Source organism: Harpia harpyja, chromosome Z (assembly GCF_026419915.1).
Source record: "Harpia harpyja isolate bHarHar1 chromosome Z, bHarHar1 primary haplotype, whole genome shotgun sequence".
NCBI lineage: Eukaryota > Metazoa > Chordata > Aves > Accipitriformes > Accipitridae > Harpia > Harpia harpyja.
The window spans coordinates 24,159,188-24,182,398 of NC_068969.1; the positions used below are offsets into that span (position 1 = coordinate 24,159,188).

General features: G+C 41.5%; 1 long non-coding RNA gene across 1 annotated transcript in view; it reads right to left on the minus strand.

Moving 5' to 3' along the window:
* Positions 1–1,040: 1,040 nt before the first annotated feature.
* Positions 1,041–23,211, minus strand: part of LOC128137710 (uncharacterized) — a 56,075-nt gene continuing 33,904 nt past the window's right edge. The window contains exon 3 of the long non-coding RNA XR_008233806.1: positions 1,041–1,085. This is a non-coding gene — a long non-coding RNA (uncharacterized LOC128137710). The remainder of the gene's footprint in view (positions 1,086–23,211) is intronic.

Below are 23,211 nucleotides of genomic sequence, written 5' to 3' on the forward strand. Positions count from 1 at the left end.
CTACAGCACTCACAACGCTTCAGCAGAACTGAACATAAAAGCAGCGATCATGTACTCAGCAATGTTGTACATGGATGTTTTAAAAAAATTCTGCACGAATTCATGCATGTCCATTGCCCTGCCGTAACTGTAAAACAGCCCCTTCCTCCAAACTTGTTCAGATGCGAGTACAGATGTTTTGTGCGTAGCGAGGATGGACAGTCTTCAGTCATTTACGCTGATTGTATCAGGCACGCTCTGATTTTGACAGCACGCCTTCGGGGAACTGACCGCCCAGGTTAACTCCCCTTTAACAACAGCTGAACTCCTCTGACATTTTACAGACCAGCCACACTAAGATTGTTTTAAACTATTGCTTTGTTTTTCTAATGCAGAAGCAGCTCCCTAAAAATCCCAGCTCCGATTCCTAAGCAAATGATAGGAAATATCATCCTTTTCGGTACGTGCTGCTCTAAGGGCAATAAAGCTGCTAAACGAGCAGAGTACCATTAACCCAGCAGAGTGGCACTAGCACAGGACAAGCACGTGGGCTGACTGCTGTCACACAGAGCCCCACACCATCAGCAGCAATCCAGTGAGGCACCAGCAGATCCCACCATGCAGCTGGGGCTCAGGTCACCCCCAGCCAGGTGACGGGAACAATGCAACAAAAGGGAATAGGAATGATCTTAGTACATAAAACTTGTTTGCTTTAACTCATAAGCATACCACCACTCAACTACAAATATTCATTCAAATGTCTGCTTGTCCACATTGCTTTCTGTACTTGTGATTCATTAGACATTTGTTTACAGAGCTTCAATTATCCAGTAAGGAACTAAAAACAGCTCTTTGGTTCTTCACCTGTATACACCCTTACTGTAAGGGACCCTAAGCAGTCAAACTGAAGCCAACACTGACAACCCAAATTCTGGAAGGCATTAATTCCTTTAAAATACAGGGAATACATCTGAAGATGATCATTCCTGAGTAACGTATAATTGCTGAGCCAACCATTGGCGTCCTATTTTGAGTAACTAGTTCAAGCAACTTACCCGTCTCTCAAGAACCATAGAAACTTCTGGTCATCGCTGGCAGCAGGAGACCTAAAAGAGGTAAACAGTTTCAGTTGTTGAGGAAGCATATTAAACACACTTTCCATGAGGAATTCTATAGGAAGATGCATTGTTCTTTGTCAATGCTCACTGCACACTGCTTGGCATAATTTTCAAACTACTATTTTATGCATCCAGTTCAGAATACTTCTGTGGCTAGACAGGGACATGTAGAGAATCACAGCCATGATAGTTTGAAAAAGTGTTGCTCCTAAAGCAATGCATTATCTTAAATGCTTCCAAGCCTTTGTGAACAGACCTAACCTCATAAAGAAACCATTATCCTCGAGTTCCTCAGCACACTGTATTTTCAAATTCATTGCTGACTCTACTGTATTTCCTTTTGGATCCTTTAAAGACATCTGATTTATCTTTATTGGATTTTCTTTCATTTGGTTTCAAAGCTAAGCCATGCCAGAGAAGTTAAGCCATAGCAGAGAAGTAGTAATCAGTGCATAAAGTCTGAATCTTAAAAAAGGGTGTCCTATCTTGCTGAAAATGCAGAATATTGTGAAGAAAGATGTGCTAAAGAGGTTGTCTCAAACAGGGCTATCTGTGTATGCTGTCACAGGTAAAAGAGCTGGAAAGAGTTATTTGCACTTCAGAAATCTGACTCTTAACAAAAACTCATCTCTAAGTTATCAAGTTTTGCCAGGCTCCCAGGACTCATATGAATACATAAAGCATAAAATGAGGAAAACAGAAAAGTGTTTGGTTTTGAAGCATTGGAGCTGACAGCTGGTGCAGACAGGAACCACGACAGTCACTGTTTGGCATCAAAAGACTAGAGATGAGGTCAAAGCTGGGAAAGCAAAGACATGGAATCACAACTGGAATTAGGGCTCCAGATGTTACCCACTCCAGACCCTGTTATATTTCGGTAATATGGAGATGTCCTGGTTTCGGCTGGAATGAAGTTAATTTTCTTCTTAGTAGTTGGTACGGTGCGTGTTTTGGATTTAGGATGAGAATAATGTTGATAACACACTGATGTTCTAGTTGTTGCTAAGTAGTGTTTGTACCAAGTCAAGGACTTTTCAGCTTCTCATACTGCCCTGCCAGTGGAGGCTGGGGGTGCACAAGAAGTTGGGAGGGGACACAGCCAGGACAGCTGACCCCAACTGGCCAAAGGGATATTCCCCACCATGTGATGTCATACCTGGTATATAAACTGGGGGGAGTTGGCTGGGGGCACCGTGGCTCTGGGATTGGCTGGGCATTGGTCAGCGGGTGGTGAGCAATTGTACTGTGCATCACTTGTTTTGTACATTCTAGTAGTAGTAGTAGTAGTAGTAGTAGTAGTAGTAGTGTAGTAGTAGTAGTAGTAGTAGTATTTTCCCTTCCTTTTCTGTCCTATTAAACTGTCTTTATCTCAACCCACGAGTTTTACTTTTTTTCCCCCCCAATTCTCTCCTCCATCCCACTCAGGGAGGGAGTGAGTGAGCGGCTGCATGGTGCTTTGTTGCCAGCTGGGGTTAAACCACAACAGGAGATTAAAAGAGAAACAGAATTTAGATTTTACTTTTTTGTCTCCCAGATTATTTCAGTATTTTTCAGCATGGAGAAGATAAAGACACTGGTCACAGTAACCAGTAAGTACTAGGCACTACAGCAGCTACACTTAAATGTTGTTTCCTCCAGCTATACAAAGGTATTGTACTTGACTTCACAGACCTTTCATACTACTTGCCTTAATGCAATTATTTTAGCCCCAAACATCATTAAGCTGCATTCACTGCAGTTATTAAGTTGATAGCAACTTTACATATCCTGCACCTAAATTTACATGGATGCACCTCAAATACTTAACATTTGTCAGACTACAGTATTTACTGTGCTATTTCTACACTAAAGATACAGAGAAGTATGTTGAGTATTTAACTCTTCATATCATCATTATCATTCTCAACTGCTCACAGAAGAACCACCTTCCTTCCCACCATGTTCCTGCTGCCGAGATGTCACAGGCAAAGATAAGAGGTGAATCACATGAAGGGTAACGCACACAGACAATGCACAGGTAAAGGACTGCAAAGGAATACTGAGGTAATATTAGACGGTTGTGGTTACTACTGCATTGGGAGTTGAAGCTAGCCAATGCAGAGGTCCTTGGCTCTGAAAACTGGATAGCTCAGCATTTAAACTGCTCATGGGCTGGGACCACACTAAAAAAGCCTTTAAAAAAAATTGTAGTTGGTAGTAACAGAGCCTATAACATTGGAATAATATGCGTTGCTTTGTATACTGTAGTTCACGCTGCAATTGGCAGCGTGTGACCCTGTGATAACAGAAGAAGCCTGCAGCACCCGAGCAGGGAAGCAGATGCATTCGCAGCAGCAGGCAGAGCTTTTCACCCAGCGGCAGCGAACGCCTGGGGCCTCCGGCATCTCCAAAGGACCCCAGCGTGGACAAAGCTGCCACCTGCACCAGCTCATCCTACAGCTCCTGGGCTTAGTGCCAGGATAAGCCAACACATCCACCCTTTAAAAACACCACTGTTAACAAACTCCTGTTTTTTTAAGGAAGGTTTTGAATTCCCAAGTTTGTTGTTTGTTGACTGCGTGTCCTCTTCAACTACCCCCTCCCTTAAAGATCTCCTTCCGACCAGTAAAGAGGAGCACAGACACCAGAGGTTGGTTCTGCAATTAGAGATATTTATCAGCTGCAAATTCCCCTGGCAGCAGCTAATACTAACTCCTTCCCTGCCAGTTCAGGGGATCCTGTAGTTACTCCAGAAAAAGTCAACCACGACCTCATGAAGCTGTTAAGAGTTATTCCTCATTTTACCACCATATGAGAGATTAAAGTCAACCACAACATCATACTTGTTTCAGATTTTACACTGTGCTTACTTTTTTTATGGCCCAAGCATACAGATACTCAGAATTTAACTGTATCTGAAGAAATAACAACGTATAATTCTTTGGTTTTATAAACCCAAATTATTATTACCAAGTTAACGTTAGCACATTTGGAGACCAAATGAAAAGGTACGTCACTGAACAGTGCACATCATAAACAGAATGTTGTCTTTACGCATTTCAAACATAGAAAAATACACAAGCACATATGTAAGGAATCATTCTCCAGCTTTCAGAATCACAGCATGGACATACACTAACGTTGAGTAAACCGTGAGTAAAAAAGACAAAAGCAACAAAGGCAGCCCTCCTCCTCACTGGATAATAAACAAGAAAATGCTAGACTTTTAATCAATATTGATAAGCTTAAATGCATTATTTTGATTAATGGTACCGGGCCTTTGGTGTTAAATCATTATAAAGCTTCCTAGTGGGGGGAAAATAATCTAGTCTAGCCATAAATCAGAAAATGAGAAAGAACTAAAAAAAAAAAAAAAAAAAAAACACAAGTGGCTTAATACAATAAAAATAAACCACCCAGAAATGTCCAACATAAGGACATCATCTAAACAAAAAGGTGGTGTTCAATTGTTCTTTGATATTATAATGCCTGTCGCAAGATGTCATACATCCCCTGATGGTTAGCCAGCTGGTTAATTTGATATTACAGTAAAAGTCACTGATTCACTGAAAATAAAGGCAAAATGCAATTGCAGTATGCTTGGGTTTAATTTTTCTCCAGATGACCTCAGAAGTGGATCCACAGGAACTTTGCCAGATTCCCTTCCAGACATGTGACCACATTTTATGCTCTGGAATCAATACCTGTATGTTTTCAGGGGACAATAGTTTAAAATGCTTCAGTTTGACTGAATGAATTTACAAGGGTCAAACTCAGAGAACAGATCTTTGGTCAACAGGCAAGTTCCACTTAAATCCTAGTATATCATCCCAACCGCAAATCCTACGTACCTAACATCACTCTCCAAACTTCCATCAGTTACTTGCCCTTTGTTGTTAATACTCTGTCACTACATTCTCCTTCAAATTTACTTATGCACACAAACACAGGACTTTGATTCAGTCTGAGGTCTACAGAGCTTTGTGGGAGACTCCAAGTGAAGCCAAATGCAATCAAATGCATTAAAACAGCACAAGCCAATTTTTACCATCACTCTTTTCTTCTCATGCTTCTCCTGTACTCAGTACTGTCTGCCATGTCCTGTATAATTTTGGATGCAGTCCTACAGTAAGATTCATCTCCACCTTTGACTCATCTTGCAACTCACCATAAGTGCTCTCTGTAGATGCTGGCACAGACACCTCACTTCAGCTGCAGCAAGTGCAAAAAATAGATTCATCAAACTCTTTGAACCCTATGAGAAGTCCTTGCATGAATAACACAAACTGACTCAGTCCAAAGAATTTACCACGCATAAAATAAATAGATTTGGTTGTGCTAAATCAAATATTAGTATTGCTTGTGCATCTCTGCTGTTAATGCAGATACAGATTTGCAGAGCAGTGAATCAACTGAAGCCAGGGAAATCACCCATGTTTTGCATTTTGATCTGCAAACAAGCTGTAGCTCACGACTCGGCTCTGCCATTTTCACTGCTAAATCAGATCCATCAAAGGAACAACTGGTAAGTGCTGGTTGCTCCCCTCTCTCCCTCAGTTGTAAACCTCTTCTGTGAATTATGGGAGACTTCACATTTAAAAGACCCAATTAGAAAATATGGATGTTCAAGGTACACTAGTGCTGTTTACCTAAAATTGATTAAAGACTGGAGCAAGTAACTCCTTCATCATTTGTCCCAAGGGTACAAATATAAACACTGCCAAATGTTTGTTTTTACTTCTACCACTAGATTAAAATAACATTGCTCATAAACAGCACTTTAGGGAATATGGGTTCAGTTACAGGGGTTTGAATCTTCCACGATATACTGATGTTATTTGAAGTTTATCTTTATTGAGCTTTGAATACAATATGGTAAAAGGGAAAAAAAAAGTGGTAAAACTTCCATTAAATGAGTTACAGATGCAGCTGCTTTAACACAAGATTGCAAAACTATGCAGTTATTCCACATGCTGCTTCTCAGAGTGCACTTTAACCTGTACTGTGGCACTCCAAGGAAAAAAAAAATGGACCAAAATTCAAGATGAAAAAATCACCAAAAGGAGACATGTCATCATCCTGTATTATAATGCCTTTTAGGGTCATCTACTCAATGACTCACACATTTTAGCAGCTCTTTTGATTCCATCACATTCATTTTGAAAGTATTCTAATTTCAGTTGTACTTGTAGATCAGAATAGCTAGAAGAACTTCACTGAAATTACGGTATAACTGTATGTAACTGACTGCAGCTGGAGGATCAGGCTGTAGGTTTCTTTTCCAATTATTTGTCTAATCTACTACCTGTGATCTGTTTGTGAGCTATGAACCCATCCCATACTATGTATAACCGCAATCCGTTATCACTGATACTGGACTTTGTTGTCAGAGTTTCAATTTAAACTTCGATATCAGCAAGAAAGAGATCAAGGATGTCTTCTTCCCTGACCAGCATCTCAATTTTCTGGATTACAAAACTGTCTCCATAAAACTGAAGAACTCACTTATGTTGCCCTGGTTTCAAGTAGAACTGTGCAAGGAAAAGATATTTTGGAATCACTGATCATTCTGAGAAGCGTTAAAAAAAAGAAAAAAGAAAAAAAAAGCCTAAAATAAATGTTAACATACTCATGAATCAAAAAGTTCAAATATCTGGTTTGGGCCGAATACCTATATTTTTTTCTCTTGGCAATGTGCAATCTTACACCTATCAATGTAACACTGAATATTTTCAGAAGAAAATGGCAATTAAAAAAAATTCTAAACAAGACATCAATAAATCTAAGCAAAATAATACAGTTTTAAAGCCTCCATCTGCTTTATAACTCAAAATTAATGTATTTTTCAAATCATGCTGAGATGAAATTTATATTTCTGCTGAAAAATTTTTGTGCAAAAATGTTTTCCAGTCTGAAATTGAAATATTAGAACAAATACTAACAAGAAGATCTCCTCCAATCCTAATTTCTAACATCCTCCTTTAACTTCATTTCTTCCTTCCTGATATCCTTAGGAATTTCACTTCCACACATTTAAATGGCTGAACTGAGGCTCCCTGAATACAGTCTTGATCCAAACCAAAAGGCATGCAGAGGAAACAGCTCCCACCAGGAACTCTGTATTTCTGTTTCAAAACCATATTTTACTTTTCAGCCAACACATTTTAGAATTGCAATTTTTCATCAAGAACTTGGTTCACTAGCCAGCATATCTCCTGTGGGACATGAATAGCTTGGTAGGACCTTACTAAGACAAAAGCCAGGTAACCTACGACAGCGTTGTGCTTTAGGTCTACAGCAGCCTATGGAAAGAGCATAGGAAATTCTGGAAAATGAGAGAGACATAAGTCAAGAATGCAGTTATTAGCCAGGCTGCAGTTATTAGCCAGGCTGCGTGGGGACATCCCACAGAGACAAGCTGCAATAAAATAATACTCATTGTGTTTCTCTCTGTTTGATTTACCACCAGGAAAATCCATGAGAATGCAGTAGCTGGGAACAAGAGCACAGGCAGCGTGCTTCGCAGAGCCTACCCCTCTTTTGTTCCTGGTGACCTGTTTCTAAAGAAATCAGTATCTACTCAGTATATTAAAAAAAAAAAAAAAAAAAAAAGTGAAGTGGTTACTTAGAGAAAAAAAGGAAACCCAAATGTGGCCAACAACTGCAAGAAATACAAACCTGAGAGAAGCTCAAATAAAATGTATTTGATCTGGTTCTTGCTTAAGTGAAATGGAGAGAAGGCAGCTCTAGCATGCCAGAAAACACATGTTCATCCTCATTGCTGCAGCAAATGCAAATTGTTATTAAACAGCTTATGAAATTCATTGGGAACTGGCTGACCTCCCCAGAAAACAAAGCTATTAATTTGTACCAGCGAAGACTCCTGTCTAGCAGTTCTGTACCAACTTCTGCAAGTAGAGGGCCAGATTCTGAAATCAAGAGTTACTTTTGACGTAAGTTCACTTTTTGATGTAAGTTCACCTGGTTCAGATACCATGCACAGACTCCAGTCTGAATCTCAAATATTAGTCCGCTGTTTCATGGACATTAAAGAACCAGCATTAAAATTGCTTTAAAAATGAAATTTAGCAAGGCCAGAAGGAAAATGCCGATATGTATCTCTCAGCCACTACTAAGTTAATCTTGGGTTTCAAAGCACCATTTAAGCTGTCTGGGGGAAATAATTGAGTGGAAATCTGTTTTAAGTACTGCACTTTGATTTTATCTAGGAATACAGATAATCAATCTCTGGTCTGAAAGCTGTGGATTACAAAGTGTACCAGAGCAAATGCGAATTTTATTGGCTCAGAAATAAACATGAAGGGGCAAGCGTACAGATGACCTTGTGGTGGATGGATGGCAGTGAGGGAGGAAAGGCAGCCAGCACCGTTCTTTAATTATCCAATGCATCTTCTCAAGAAGAATCCCAGCTTCTCAAATGCAAACCAGCCGCCTCTGGTGCTGGACCCAAGGGGATGGGCTGAGGCCACCGAGAAAACAGCGGCTGGTGGCCACTGCCAGGAGACAACTACGTACTGCCTGGGAAGGGCAGAGAGGAAAGTACAGGAGCAGTGGTTCTCCACCTGCACAGGAAGGCTTGCTGACACTGTGTTTTCCTGTAAGTGATACAGGAATAATGCTCTCTCACAACCTTCAGACCAGATTCAGATTCACACTGCTCAACTCATCTTCCTCTCCTAGAAGCTACCTAGAAACCTAAAAGCAAATAAGGGTTAGGATGGTTTCTTCCACCAACACCCCTAAAAAATAAAAGCCAAGTAGCACAGGCGTTGTTTTTTTTCATGCTTTACTATTCCAGGGCCAAACAAGCAACTTCAAACTAAGTAAAAATAATCCAAACTTTTGCCCCGAAGTTGGAAGGAGAACCCCTTCAAAAATTCCCAACACTTGAGCCCATTTCTCTGAGTTTGGTGTTGGCCAGTGCCTGGCTGACAGCCCCAGAGACAGGAGTCCTCCTCTGTTCATCTGTGGAGCACATACCTCATGGATAGCCACAAGGCAAGATCTTCCTGCTGCTTTCCTCAAATCATTCCACCTTCCTAACATACCCTTTCTTCATAAAAGAAGATTACCTTGCCTATGAATTTCCCATTCTGAGTTCAGACTAGCAGCTCACACAGACACAAGTAGTTCTTCAAATTAGAAGGAAATAAGACTGTTCTCTAATTCTGCTCTTGGCTTTCCAACTTTATCTTCAGATCCAGGTAACCTGGACAGAAATCTCCTTTTTTTTTTTTTTTTTTTTTTTCTTTTCTCCCCCTGTTCCATGTAGATATTTCTGCCAGGTTCACCACCAGAATATCCAACCTTCCACATAAAGCTTCAGAAAACATCTTACATATGAAAGCAATGCCCAGTCAAACCAGACCTTGTGAAATGCAGCCTGAAAAAAGTGCGGCATAGGGAACTGAGTACCCAGTATTTAGGGTTGTTCTGATGTTGCTGCTGCCCTTCAACAAACTATGACAAGCTCCTGCCGTTGTCACCTATACCTTGTGCTGTCTTTGTGTGCATACTTCTTGACACTGGTTTTTCAAGACAGAAAATAAAGCAAAACTAAGTGTCTCTTAGAAAACAGACTGTCTTCTCAAAGCATTCTCATGTCTTTTTATCATGAGCAGGGTGAAGTGACAAGGCATGCAATGAAACATTTTGAGTTTCCACGCTCAGAGCATCTTTCCCATAACATACAATTGATTCTTACTGCACTGCAAACATTCACACAAGAATGACCAAGTGAAAGATCCTACTGTGAAGTACACCATGGAAGTATGTGACAGAAGTAGGACTTGTGTCCCCAAACTAATGTGCCATCAACACACAATACCCAGAGCACCTTTCTCTCCGTTGCTTTGTGAGACGCCCTTCTCAAAGCAGCTTGAGGCTGTCCACCACCCCAGGCAGGCAGGCTGGCTACCATCATCTTCTCTGGTTTTCCCCACTCACATCCACAGGGTCAGAAGGAGGGATACCAGTGTTGTGAGACTGTACCAGGGCAGAGGGCTCTGAGTGCTTTTGTGAACAGACTTGTACAAAGACAGACTTCATCTCAGTACAATGTTTTTGCATCCCAAGCAGAGTATGCCTGAACACTCACAAATACGCATACGTAATTAGATACAAACACCTTCCTCTCTTCCCTGCTTTCACTTCTCCTGAAGCCGCTTTCAAGGGTGCAAAGTTGTAGTCAAAACTCCTTGCCAACATATAACCTGGAGAGTCCGGTTTTCCACCGATGAGCTGATGCTCCATACCTGCTTTCATGCCTCCTACCCCTCTTCAGGTGCTGGCTGGACTCCCACACTCAGCGAAGGGCACACAGCAAAACCACAACTGGTTCTAGGAGATTTTATTCTATCGTGTACACATGTATTCCACTTTACACACACTGTAGCATGTGATAAACTATTTGTGAACTTTAATATTCAAATCTGTCTAATATTAAAAAGGCTTTTGAAAATCTTTCCCCTCCTCAAAAAATTTCTAAGCCACGGCGGGTTTTTTGTGAAATAGCTTTTTCCTTCCCTTTCAGTGTAATACAATATGTTATTCAAGAGCCAAAGAGTTGTCAGTTTTTATGTTATGATAATCTTCTCAAGCATCCAATTTTATTCTGCTTTTTCCCTTCGTGCTGTCACTCACATTCTAGCCTGTCACAAAAGAAAATGTCTGAATACATTAATTACAACTTGTTAGACCTCCATATAGTTAATGCTATTGAGGAAATCAAATCACTTGGAAAATACAGTTGCTGGTATTGCAGAATTTTTATGCATTGCACTGCAAAGCTGGAGCTTTGCAAGACAACAAAAATTATTATTATAGAGAATGAGAAAATCAAATACAACTTGATCCTCTACCCTTAGAATGTTTTCTGAATGCATTACAATATATATTTTCTATCCTGGAAGGAGCAGTTGAACCCTTTTCACATACTACCTTCTTTTATGATGTAATTACAAATGCCAGTTCTGAAATTATAGTATAAAAACTTTCTGAAGCTAGGAAGAGATCCAATTCTAAGTCCTCACTCACACAAACATCACAGTCGACAGTGATGGTTCCATTAACGGGAATAAAAGATAATTCTGTTGGGTCTGAGAAGACAAACAAGTTACCCTGGGATTAGTAAGGGGAGGTATTCACATGGTTACCCTCAGTAAGGCTTGTCAGCCTGACTCTGCAGAGTGGTAGACCTAGATTTTAATGGTAAAAATCACACTTAGAGTTAAGCATACACATAGCTATTATACTTATAAATGAAGAATTCATTTCTGTAATCTGAGACCCTAAAATACCAGCAATAACTTGGATAATTGTTCAGCACAAGGTACTTAAAGTACTGACTACCCATCGGATTTCCATGGGAGTAAAAACTAGCTAACACCAAGTTTTTTATGGGGTTCACCTAGAGAGGCAGCTCTGCAGAAAATCCTACAAGAACATCCTTGAAGACTACGTTGTTAATGAAATGTGATTTCACTGAACAAAAGAAAATGTTATTAGGATTATGCAAAAGCCTTACACACAGAAGCAGGCAAATGCTTCCCAAATCTAAGCTCTGTTATCCTTCTACCTTAAAGACATTTAATAATTCTTACATTTGAATGAATAGCCACTCTTACATGTATTAAATCATATTAGTAGTGAGAAAAGACAATGAAATCTTTCTAGGTTTGAAGAAGTTATCCGAACAAGCAAGACAAAAATAAAAACACCTTCAGACGATGCTGATCTTGTCCACTTTCTCACAGAGATAAGATTTTGTTAGTCAGCCCTGTTGAAAGATCCACCCTAAGAATGTGGAAAAATAGATACTCGTGCATTGATATTTTATCAGTATTTCTAACTGTGCCACAGCACTGCTAGAGCCAACAAACTGCAAGTATATTCTAGTGAACATTCTGCTACTGCGTGTAAAACATTTAACTTTTCATTGAAATGCCATTTGATGTAAAAAAATCTTAAGCCACATGTAGTCTTTATTAACTCTACAGTTCCAGCACAATCTAAGAATAAGGTTAAAATACACATGGCTCCATCCATCCTGTGAAAGGGAATGACACCAGGCATGAGCACCCGCAGAACTGCGGCACAGCTCAGCCCCCTGGGGAGCAGCAGGCTGATGCTCAAGTCTTCCCACCTGGCACAGCAGGGACTGATGATTTTCACATCAGGGCTCTACCTCCACAAGTTGCATTCAGATTTTCACCTTAGTATTGATATGCTAGAAAACAAACCTAGTCGGTCTGTGGTTTCCTTAAATCATCACGTGAAACTCAGGTCTCAACATTCAAATCTCTCTCAATACTTCCCATTTTGAAAAAAAAGGGCAAAAGTTGAGTTCATGGGTTTCTTTACACATAAGGTTTACACACTGCTTGATTCAGAAATAACTGGCCTGCACACAGAAAAAATACTTTTCTTGAGGACCACGTCTGAGTTCCTCTTCAGTAGTGTCCCAAGGGGAAGAATGGAGAAAGTCTAAGCTCAATTTGCTCTTTCCAGCAAAATATTTGAGAAGACTTAGGAAGAAATTTAATAAACATTCCTTGCCCTTAGAAGAGAATAACTCAAGACACTGTGGAGTCTTCTATTTCAATAGCAAGTAAGTGCCTCTAAAATCCACAGAACCAAGTGCTCAGACAGATAAAACGTGCAGATCACTTCTTTTCACAAGTGAGATGCAACTCAGGTTTTGGATATGAACCTGTGCTGGAGCAGGCATGATCACTCACAGTCCAAAGGCTCTGACTCACGAGCTCCAGTGAGTCGTCCCATGGTGGTCCAAGAGGGCACAGTCCCCAGATGCCTGTCCCAGTTCAAATTCATCTATGGGGTGGGAAAATGGGAGGAGTGGGCACAATTCAAGTTGTGCTATTTGCACAACAATACCTGGCTGACAGCTGAAATTGCCCCAGCATGAATTGTCAGAGCTCATCTGAGCTTTAAGAAGCCCACATCTTTTTAAGTGTCTAGAGACTTTGAAAACATCTGCTTCAGAGTGCTCAACCTGGCTGATAAAGATTTCTAATACATACAGAGTACTTCGCCTGTTTGATGTTTATACCTCCCTCCTTTCTGCTACAAGGCAGTAGTGAGTAACAGTGAGACCGAGGTACGGCACTGACGTCAGCTGTATGGTCGATTAAGTGGGTGTGCTGTGCTGGTGGGATTGGTGGAGCTGGTGCTAGGTGGGCTTGTGGGCTGATGCTGTGCCCCAAGTGCTCCATGTAGCTGGGATGAGACCTGGCCTCGCTCAAGCAGCTTTCTGGGTATTTCCTGGGGATGTACATTCTCAGAGAGAGCCCTTGGGACTGAACTAACGCAGCAGTGCGGAAACAATCATAACATCCTTCCACCGCAGTGCCCTTTAGGTGACAGCTTGTTCTCTCTTCAGCTCTCCCAACCATAGCACTACTATACTTAGACTTCCCACCTTCTTCCTCACTCCTGTTTCTATTAAAGCACAGCTACCTCCAGATGATGAGAAACAAAAGCAGAATAACAATGAAGTGGAGAGCAAACAGTTTCTCAGACTCCCACTAGATCCTGGAGGTCCTTCACACAGTTAATATTATGTAAAGAACAAAGACACAACTGGGTCCAAAGCTGAAAGTCTTTGCTGAATAACTTACAAGCCAAAAACTTGCCAAAAGTCACCTATCAGGTCAATATCACAACTGGGAGAAGCACTCAACTTCCTGGTAAGAAAAATTACTTAATGTAAACATATTAAAAGGTTAACTGTATCCCAGACCAGATTTATCTGAAACATTAGCAGCAGCAAGAATTAAACAAGGAAAGGTACTCTCCATTACTAATGTCCAATCCTTCATTGTGATCAAGAGCACTGTTCTTAGTGAACTGGGGGGGAGGTATTACTGAGTAAATTGGCACCAAAACATATTGCCCAATTTAACTGAACAGATGTCAAATAGCCATTAGCGTTACAATGATTAGTAAACTGAAATTACGTCTTACGGGGTTAGTGCCTTAGATTAAGCGTTAACCTGTCTTAATTAAATTGCATCTCAGTAATTGATTTCACAGTGCTGAACTGTAAGTAACAAATTGCACATGATCTGTTTTTTTATCTAGCAAGATAATGTAAATCAGCCTTTACACGTTGCATTACCTCCTCATCTCTATCCTTTCTGATGAGGCTTGCTCAATCTGCTTCTTTTACCTAGACACATAACCTTCTCTGACTTTACAAGTACATTTAATCACTGCTGCTGTTTTTCTTTTCGAACTGATGAAAGTCACAGCTGGTTATTTGTAGGGTAGGCAGTACCCAACGTCTGATCTTTGTATCTGATGTCTTCTCCCCACTGTAAAGTTTCTTTGTGTGCAGAACCATAACCATTTGTCCCACTCGCACAAACATGGCTCACACAACCGTGTAGCTACTGAGTGCGTACAAAACGATGGGACTGGGGCAGTGAACCAGCCTATGGCAAAGTAATGATTATATAACATGGACTTCTAACTATTCCTGCGCTGTGTAACAACTTCTATTTAAATAGAATAACAACATAATTATAACAGTTTCATTTTCTTTTGACTACACTGTTCAATATAATCAAATACATTCAATGAGAGCAATCAGTGTAAACAAATACTAATCAATTCAGTATCTCAATGCAAATTCATGTTCTTCCCTAAGTAAGGGACTAACAGGTGATGTTTGTGTCAATTATATCCTTTCAAAATAAGGGTCAAGAGCAGAATCAGAAGCTTGGGGCTAGAGGGAAAGGAGGTAGGAGTGGCAGGGTGAACTGCTCTCAGTCTGGGCCTCAAAGCTAAATAGTTGGAGATCATCAAAGAACCACCTGCCTTCCATCAGCATGAAAACACAAAATGAGAGAGGAGAGGAGGGCAAATTGAAAAAAAGAGTTTAGGAACTACAATGAGTAAGGGGTCTTAGGAAGCTAAAGAAGAAACAGGAATTAAAGCAATAGTACAGCTACTGAATGTTGAGGTGGTAGAGTAGCATTACACCAAAGACCCTTAGGAGTTACCTTCATCACTTGATAGTGATTCAAAGGAAAGGAAGGCCTGTCTGTTTTCTAAAAAAGCCAGAGGAACTGGTGGCCAAGGATACCTTCTCGATAGAGAATCAGACTTGTTTGTTCATTTGATGCTCACCTCATTCTGCTTTCCCCTTTCCTGAATTGTGCAGCCATGAGTGTCTGCGACGAAAACAGGACATGAGGCTGAGTTGCAGAAGATGAAGATAACCACAAGGACAAATGGCCCAGAGAAGCCTGGAAGTGAAAAACTATGATATGACGTATACAGGACATTGGAGGCCTAAGTGGATGCTGCACAGACACCCCCATCTAGCTCTGCTTGCAACCTTGCCATTCTTTTAAGAAGCCTGGTACACGTGGGTTGCAGGCGCTACACTGATGGTGTATTTGGTCATAAGTTAAAGCTCAAAGTTCAGTGATTCCAGAACCAATTTTAAGCAACACATCACATTTCAGGTTAGAATTTTAAAAAAGGTGAAAAAACATCAAGATGCCTTTAAGTCCCTTGTACAGCTATTTTCTTATATCTGCTACTGCTTTTCTGTGGTATCTACTTTGTCAAACTTGAACTGCTTTGTTCATTACAGAGCTTACAGCTGTGTCTCATAACCATGAGGGCCAGGCATCTGCATTCATAATTGCTTGATCAAGCACGATTAAGACAGACTGGACTGATTAGCTCTAATGCAACTATTAACCCTTCATACCACATGTGTTGTAAAGTGTCACAAACACAATCATTTGACCGTGACTCAGAGGGCTTCGCAGACATAACCCAAAACTGGCAAGCTGTATCACTGAAAAGATGATGACCCTGACAAGTAACTTCTGCCTTTAAAAGATGATAGCTGCTGCACAATTAATTTTCAGTAGGGTTACAGAATCCAAACAGCAGAGTCAGCTTGACCGTTACGGTCCAGCACATAAGCCTCTTTCAGTATAGTTGCTTCCGTATGTCACCCTGCATTCATCACAAAAACACCAAATAGCATCAGCCAGTCTTTGCTCACGCTAAGAAACACTGCACAGCTTCAGAGGAGGTGGTGCAAAGCTGCTTGGAGCCATCTTTTGCACCAACCTGACCTTGAGATGATCTTCTTTACAACTGGGAGGGAGGGTGAATTAAGAAAGGTGAAGGAGTAATTTCACACCAGCTGTTGACAGTAGCTGAAGATGACTGGAGGATACCAGTAGCCTGGCCACACACGCTCTGCACTCAGAACAAGGAAACACAGCCAAAAAGCCTGACCAAAGGAGCAGGAGCCTGCACAGAGAGGGGTTGTAGCTGCGTCAGGAAAGGGAACAAGTAGACATGCACCGAAGTTCAGATTCAGGATGCAATCTGGCCCATGGTAATCAAAGAAATATAATCAAATGAAACAAGGAAACCTTCTATGACTTCCCTTTTGACCTTCACTGTGCTTTGAGTTGCGTGTCTAATTAAACTACCCATTTATTAGAGAAAGGCCTAGAAGAGAAACTCTGCCTCTGAAGAAGTCCAGTACAAAACATCCACGGGTGAGGCGGCAGGGATGTTTGAATACAAGACATGTACAAAGTGTGAACATCCCTGGTCATTCTGCAGACCCTCGTCTCCAGGCTGACGTCAGAACCATGCTCCTGCCACTCGCTCAGGCCATGTGGCCATTTTTGGATCCCTTCTCACTTTCCTTCTGCTGTTTTCTCCTGATGTTTTTTCTGTTCCACTCACTGTCACGGATCCATTAATCAGCAAAGCCCCGTAGCCCCAAAGGGCACCATATTCTTTCTTCCAAGTGGGCTGTATTTTGGTGAAGGTTTACCTGATCTTCACGTTTTTCCTCCAGAGAAGCTCTCAGTCCTAGTACAGTTTAAAGCAATCCATAAAAACAGGTTGAAAAATTGGTTAAAACACATTTTTATACTGTCTGCCTTGGTGGTGTCACCTGACATAACTATCTGTGATACCCACTTATGCAAATTAAACCTTCATACATCTGACCAAACCACTCTTCAAAAGCGGCTTACAACTGAAGTGCAAGCTGAAAGAGGTACTGTGGGGAAAAAACCTCTATACAGGAAATGCATTTTTGTTGGGAGGATTGTGGCATTTTGAAATTATCACCTGCCTACATTTGGCATGCAACTCAGATCACTAAGTTTTATTTCTGAAAAGGTATTCCTCTAATGAGCAGTGTCAGGCAACCTTAGCAAGAGGTAATGCTATCAGAGCTGCCACATCATCTCTATGATAACACAGACATGCACTGACTGCATTAGCTTAGAATATGAACTTAGAACAACACACTAATTATTCATATGCTATTAGTGTTCCTTTTCCCTGCAGTGCAAGACTCAAAGTAAGCCTCAGAATCTCATTTTTCTCCACTTGCAACTAACCGGAGCAGAATCTAGCAAGTTATTCCAAGAACACCTCTGCGGAAGAGAGCACAAACAAAACACCATTAGCAGACCCTGAACTACATTCTCCTCATAATATAAGAACAGTAAAAAGTACCTCCTGTCACAGACTGCTATGGAAAGCAAGGCATCATTTTCTTTTCTTTTTTCCCTTAATTGATTTACAGCTGCATTATTCCACATTTTTCCATTGTTTTTACTCTTGAGCTAGTACTGAATTCCTCACAAGTGTCATTTTCAGCAGTTGGGTATCACACACCACCATAACCATTCACACTCAGGAGGAGATAAAACACGGTAACTGAAAGGGGTAGGTCAGAATATTACATGAAGATGCTGCAGGGATCCCACCACTACAAGCTACAATCTAGCACCAAGTCACGCTGTCTGGATGCTCCTGCTCTGGTGCTACCTGGACTCCACATCATTTTTTGGTTTTAGTCATATGAGTTACATCATATTAGCAGAGTTTGTCAGCAACTACATTAAGCATGAATACTGGGGGGAAAAACAAAACCCTAAAGTATCACCAACTTCCCTCTTCTCCCAGTTATGCAATGGAACCCAGAGACTGATAGTTTCCCCTCTTTTATTTCAGGTTGCTTTTACACCCACCCAGACTTCCAAGTAAGCTGTAGCTTTTCAGAGACTGACTGCCCTTCTGATGTTAAAACTGTAATAAGCAGACTAAATTAAATTTTATCACCAAGAATTTTTTCTAAGATACCCATTAAAATGCACACTTGTCACTACCTGTTACTACGTGTTGTCACCAGTGCTGTGCAAGCAGCCCGTGTCACCTGTGCAGGTTGCGGCCAGCAGATCGGAAAGGAGAGCGGCTCTCCGAGGCACGGCAGCCCAGGGAAGGAAGGCTGAAGTGGGCAAGGAAAGACATGCACCACGGAGTAGCTAACAGTGCCTGTTGACGCTGCTCAACACAGCAGGCTCAAGCAAAACTTACAGATACCTGACAGGTGACACCTCTACTAGACTCCTTGAAAATCAGTAGCTGTAGAAAAACGTAGCTGGTCCCACAAGCATGCAGAAAATTTGCAAGATAAAAGCTAAGCACAGACCTACGAGATAAACACTTCCAGATATTCAAAGGTTCTGCAATACAACTGACAATAAGAGGAAATAAGAGCTGTGCTGCACAACTACTTAAAACCAACAGTCACAGGGACCAGATAATCCGCTGCCACATGACTGCAGAGTTTCACTGACTGCAGCTGCCCAATTTATGTGAGCTGTAGCCCCGCACTCTGACCCCTGAAAAACCCAGGCATGTTCTACTAGCTTAAGCACAATTGCTCTGGGTTTTTCAAACGTAAACCCAATTATTTTTTTTATATTGAATTATCTTAAAGCATAAAGCCTATCCAACCTAAGACAAGCCAGTCCTTATTAAATTGTTCTAAGAGTAATTGCCATAGCAGAAGCGTATACTTCCTCTAGCTTTAGAAGCACGATGACTGCTCTCATCTTGCAAGAGATGAAGATGAATTGAGTAGGAAAAAAACATTAGGTTATACCAAGCAGGCCACGCACTCCATCCAGCACTGCAGCTCGGGGAAGGAGGTGCTGAGGAAATTAAGGAAAGGAAGCAGTGAAGATAGGAAGCACCTTCAAAGGCTGGACATGGCTGCTGAGACTTGTCCTGCATGACAGCTGAAGCATGATCTGGTGGGACACAGGCAAGCTTGTCCATGTGGCTGTCCCCAAGCAGTGACTGAAGCAGTTCTTCGTCTATCACTGCCACGCTTCTAGGAGACACCAGGTTTTTTCATGCTCCCTCTTGCACTCCCCTTTCATTTCCAGACTATTGGCCAAATGGTGAAAAGGGCTGTTGGAAGACCATCTCCGTGCTATAGCTGAACCTCAAACAGAATCTCCCTCCAGAAAACTAAGCAGGCTCTCCAGGCTATTTAATGATCAATTTCTTGCCCACTATTGTACAACATTTCTTCACACACCAGCTTCTTTACACCCCACGGAGATCATCTGTATATAAAGACAGGACTAAGATCACTCCCAAAACCAAGCATGCATGGTCAGACATGGCTGTCTACCAGTGGATAAAGTCAGCAGGAGGTGGGGAGAACACACTGTGATCTTTGCTCTTCCAATGAAGTACAGAGATAGCCTAAACGTGCCTAAGTATATTGCTGCTCTCCCAGCAGGAGCTTCACACAGCATGTCAGTGAAAAACCAAAGAGGTAGCCACTGAGAAATGGCTTCCTGGTCCTTTGAGATTATACCCTGCAATAAGCTACTCAAGCCTTGGGAGTAGCGAAACTTAGCTGTTTGCTTCCAGTTGTAGAGACCTGGCTTTGACTTGTCATATTATTGTAAGCACGATTAATAACTGCAAAGAATAAGCAACCACTAGTCTACTTAGAGTGAAAACATAGATCTTTGATTCTTACGACTGTTAGGGTGCTGGATTGTGACAGCTTCTGCCCTTATTTCTAGGACGCTTCTCTTGGATCCTGTCCTAAATCCCATTTATATACTTTTAGCAGAATCAGTCTCTTACCCCTGGGCCCCAATATGCAAAATGAGTATGTACACTTTGCTCCGTGATGGCATATTACTACCTAGAATTACTCCCATTACACAATATAGTGACATACAAAGGGATGTGAATTTCTGTTTTAATAGACTTTCATTGTCTAATGTCCATGTTCATAAAATATTTAAACATCACTTTCACTGTGCTGTTGCTGCAGGAAAACAAAAGGCATGCACACAAAGGAGATCTCCTTGCCCGCAACCCATTACTGCTGATTAAAAACACCAAGCTTACCTTCCCTCGTCCACCTTGGATCATTAAGTGACCATAACTTTCTTGCTTACTTCAAAGAACACAGTTTTTGGCCCTTGTTCTCAATGGTGAAAATTTAGAAGCTGCTGAGCAGCAGTGAGCACACTGCACATGGGCTTCCCTGAGTGCGGATGAAGATTTTATTAGCTCTGAGGTGGCAAGGCCTGGTTATTTATACTCTCTGCTCAGCTCCTCTTAGCAATTAGGATTCTTCCCTGGCATAAATGTCTTTATCATTTTGCATTTCCCAACTGAGTACATGCTCATCACACAGCTCTGCGTTGTTTATTCCGCTCTGAACTTTTGTACCATTATATTTTGTCCCACAATACACATTTCTTGTTGTTTCTAATGAGTAAACATGGAATACAGCTTCTTGTAGAACAAACAAGGGCTGATCCTCAGGTGATGTGAGGCTAAACTTACTGACTACAGGCATTTATATCGACTGACAATCTAGCAGATAATGCTGCAATGCCTTATTCATCTTGGGTCTGATTCAGAGACCGTGGGAGTTGATGGTAAAAGTTTCCTGAGTATTTAAAGGATACGTATCTACTACTTACAGTTTCAGTAGAAGGCTCAGGAGAGCGGAAAAGTAATTGGGGAGCTGCCTGGGACAGCATAAAGCTTGGTAACGTGTCTTGGATTAAACAATGCAAGATCCAGAGGGCAGTTTAATTGAAAATAAACTTGCCAGGTAACCGACAGCACGGCTGGGCTGGGGGACTGTTATGAGTGTGCAAACGTGCAGTTACATCTCCAGCACCCCTCCATCCCCAAGCCCATTCCCAACAAAGCGTTGGGGTCTACTAAGCAAAAACAGATGAGCTAGAAAATGCTGGTAACCCCGTACGGTGAGGCTCGGTTCAGATTTGAAATTGGGAGTTGAAAATAAAATGTTAATTTTCAATTGCGCACAGCAACAACGTGACAGACTCGCGAGGCCAGGCGCATCGAGCGAGAAGGGCAGTGAGCAGCACTGGCAGCCGACTCGTCGTCCATGGGGGAAAGGCCATAAGCAGCAGGGAAGGCGGCCGCTGGGAGGAAGAGGGCTGGAGGGAGGTTCTACTGGCACATTATGAGTACTTCATCCACGGGGGCATCTGCCAACTGCCCCCCGGCCTCTGAAACACAGTGCTGGAGAAACACATTCAAAGGAGCAAGAGCTGCCCAGCCGCAAGAAAGAACGCGGTCCCTCCCCGAGCAGCCTCGTGAGACCAACCCCAGGGACCATAAGCACACACAAGTGACAGCAAGAGGTTGGCCGGTACTAGGAAACCTCCACTGATTAATAGAAACACGCAAATAAACCCACTGCCATACCCAAACACGACTCTGGTAAAAATCATCTTCTTTTTCAGACAAAGCCTAATAAAAACAAAAGCACATTGATTCCTCTGGTTTTGATGGAATGAAATTGAAAAGCAAGGATTCCTCCCCCAATTTTCTTTCAGAAAAGACAGCTCAGATGGAAAAAGTAGGCTGGCAGTGCAGCAGGCAGGACTCCCCAGGACAGAGACCCCAGCACTTGTCCAGCACCACTGAAACAAAACAAGATGCTGAAAAAAAGTCTCATTCCTGAAGCCACCACACGCTGCTTTTCTGTTTCTTCACTAATGCTCCACCCTCCCTGTAAGCTGTTTCTATTAAATACTGTTTCTATTTTAAAAACACCACCAAAAAAAGACTCGACAAGCTTTATTTAACTTGACATACCATAAATATTATGATGGAAAGGTACCAGCACCTGTATACAAGCAATTTAGTTCAAAACCACCAGCTTCTCACCCCTACAGCTATGCTCCCCAACCAAAGCATTAAACTCCTGCACCTCACTGATCTGCCACAGCTGTGCCTCGTTCCTGCCAGTTTATAGGAAAGAACCACCAGGTAACTATGCTTTCCTCTGATGTCCACCTTTTATTCTCTTCTCTGAATAGGACCAAGTTTTGCCTACTTCAGGTCCTAGCTCAGGGACAGACAAACACAACTCAGATGCCCAGTGCATTTCCCAGGGAGCATATAATAAAATCTGACATTCCTCCAGATTCTTCCTGTTAGAAAAGTATGCATTTCAAGTAGCTACCAATTACTCATGCAACTTCTCAGAGGACTAAAAAGAAGGTGGGCACAACTGCCCATCTTCTTACAATCTGATCTGCAAAAGCCTCTGTTTTTGTGGAAAACACTGAAGTGAACAGAATAAGGGCAAACTGTGAAATTTTTTATTTTTGTAAACAGCAATGAGAAACTACAGTGAAATCTTGCACTCTGTACTGGTGCCTTTGCAATGACAGAAGGTAACTGGAGTGTATATTTTTGAAACGGCTCAAAAGGCATTTTAAGTCATATATCAAAGTTGCTTTTGTTTATATTTTCACATCAATCATTTACAATGGGGTATTTACCTGCCATTATATATGCAGATGTGGAAGATTAAAAGCTTCCAAAAATTAAACCTCCACAGATTAAACGCTTTTGATTGTGAGAGTTCGCATCTCTTGTTTGTTTTTAATTAGGAATCTAGACTGTTAATGCATAATATCCTGTTACTATCCCTCCACAGAATAATAAATACAGTCTTCTTGCTATGACTAAGCAAGCGAAACACCACATAGGCTACAACTGGGTATCTGAGCATGCTAAAATCAAATCCGGATGTTCTTACTCTCACCCATTTTACATCATCTATTATTCAGTCAAACTCCCACTGCAATCAATAATTGGTTTCACTTAAGGAGCAAAAGAAAACTAACAGTGCTGATATCATCCATTCATGTATTTTCTTTCATCTCGGCAGATCCCACTATATTTTATGATCTTCCCACTTCTGTGCTGATGCTCCCATAGC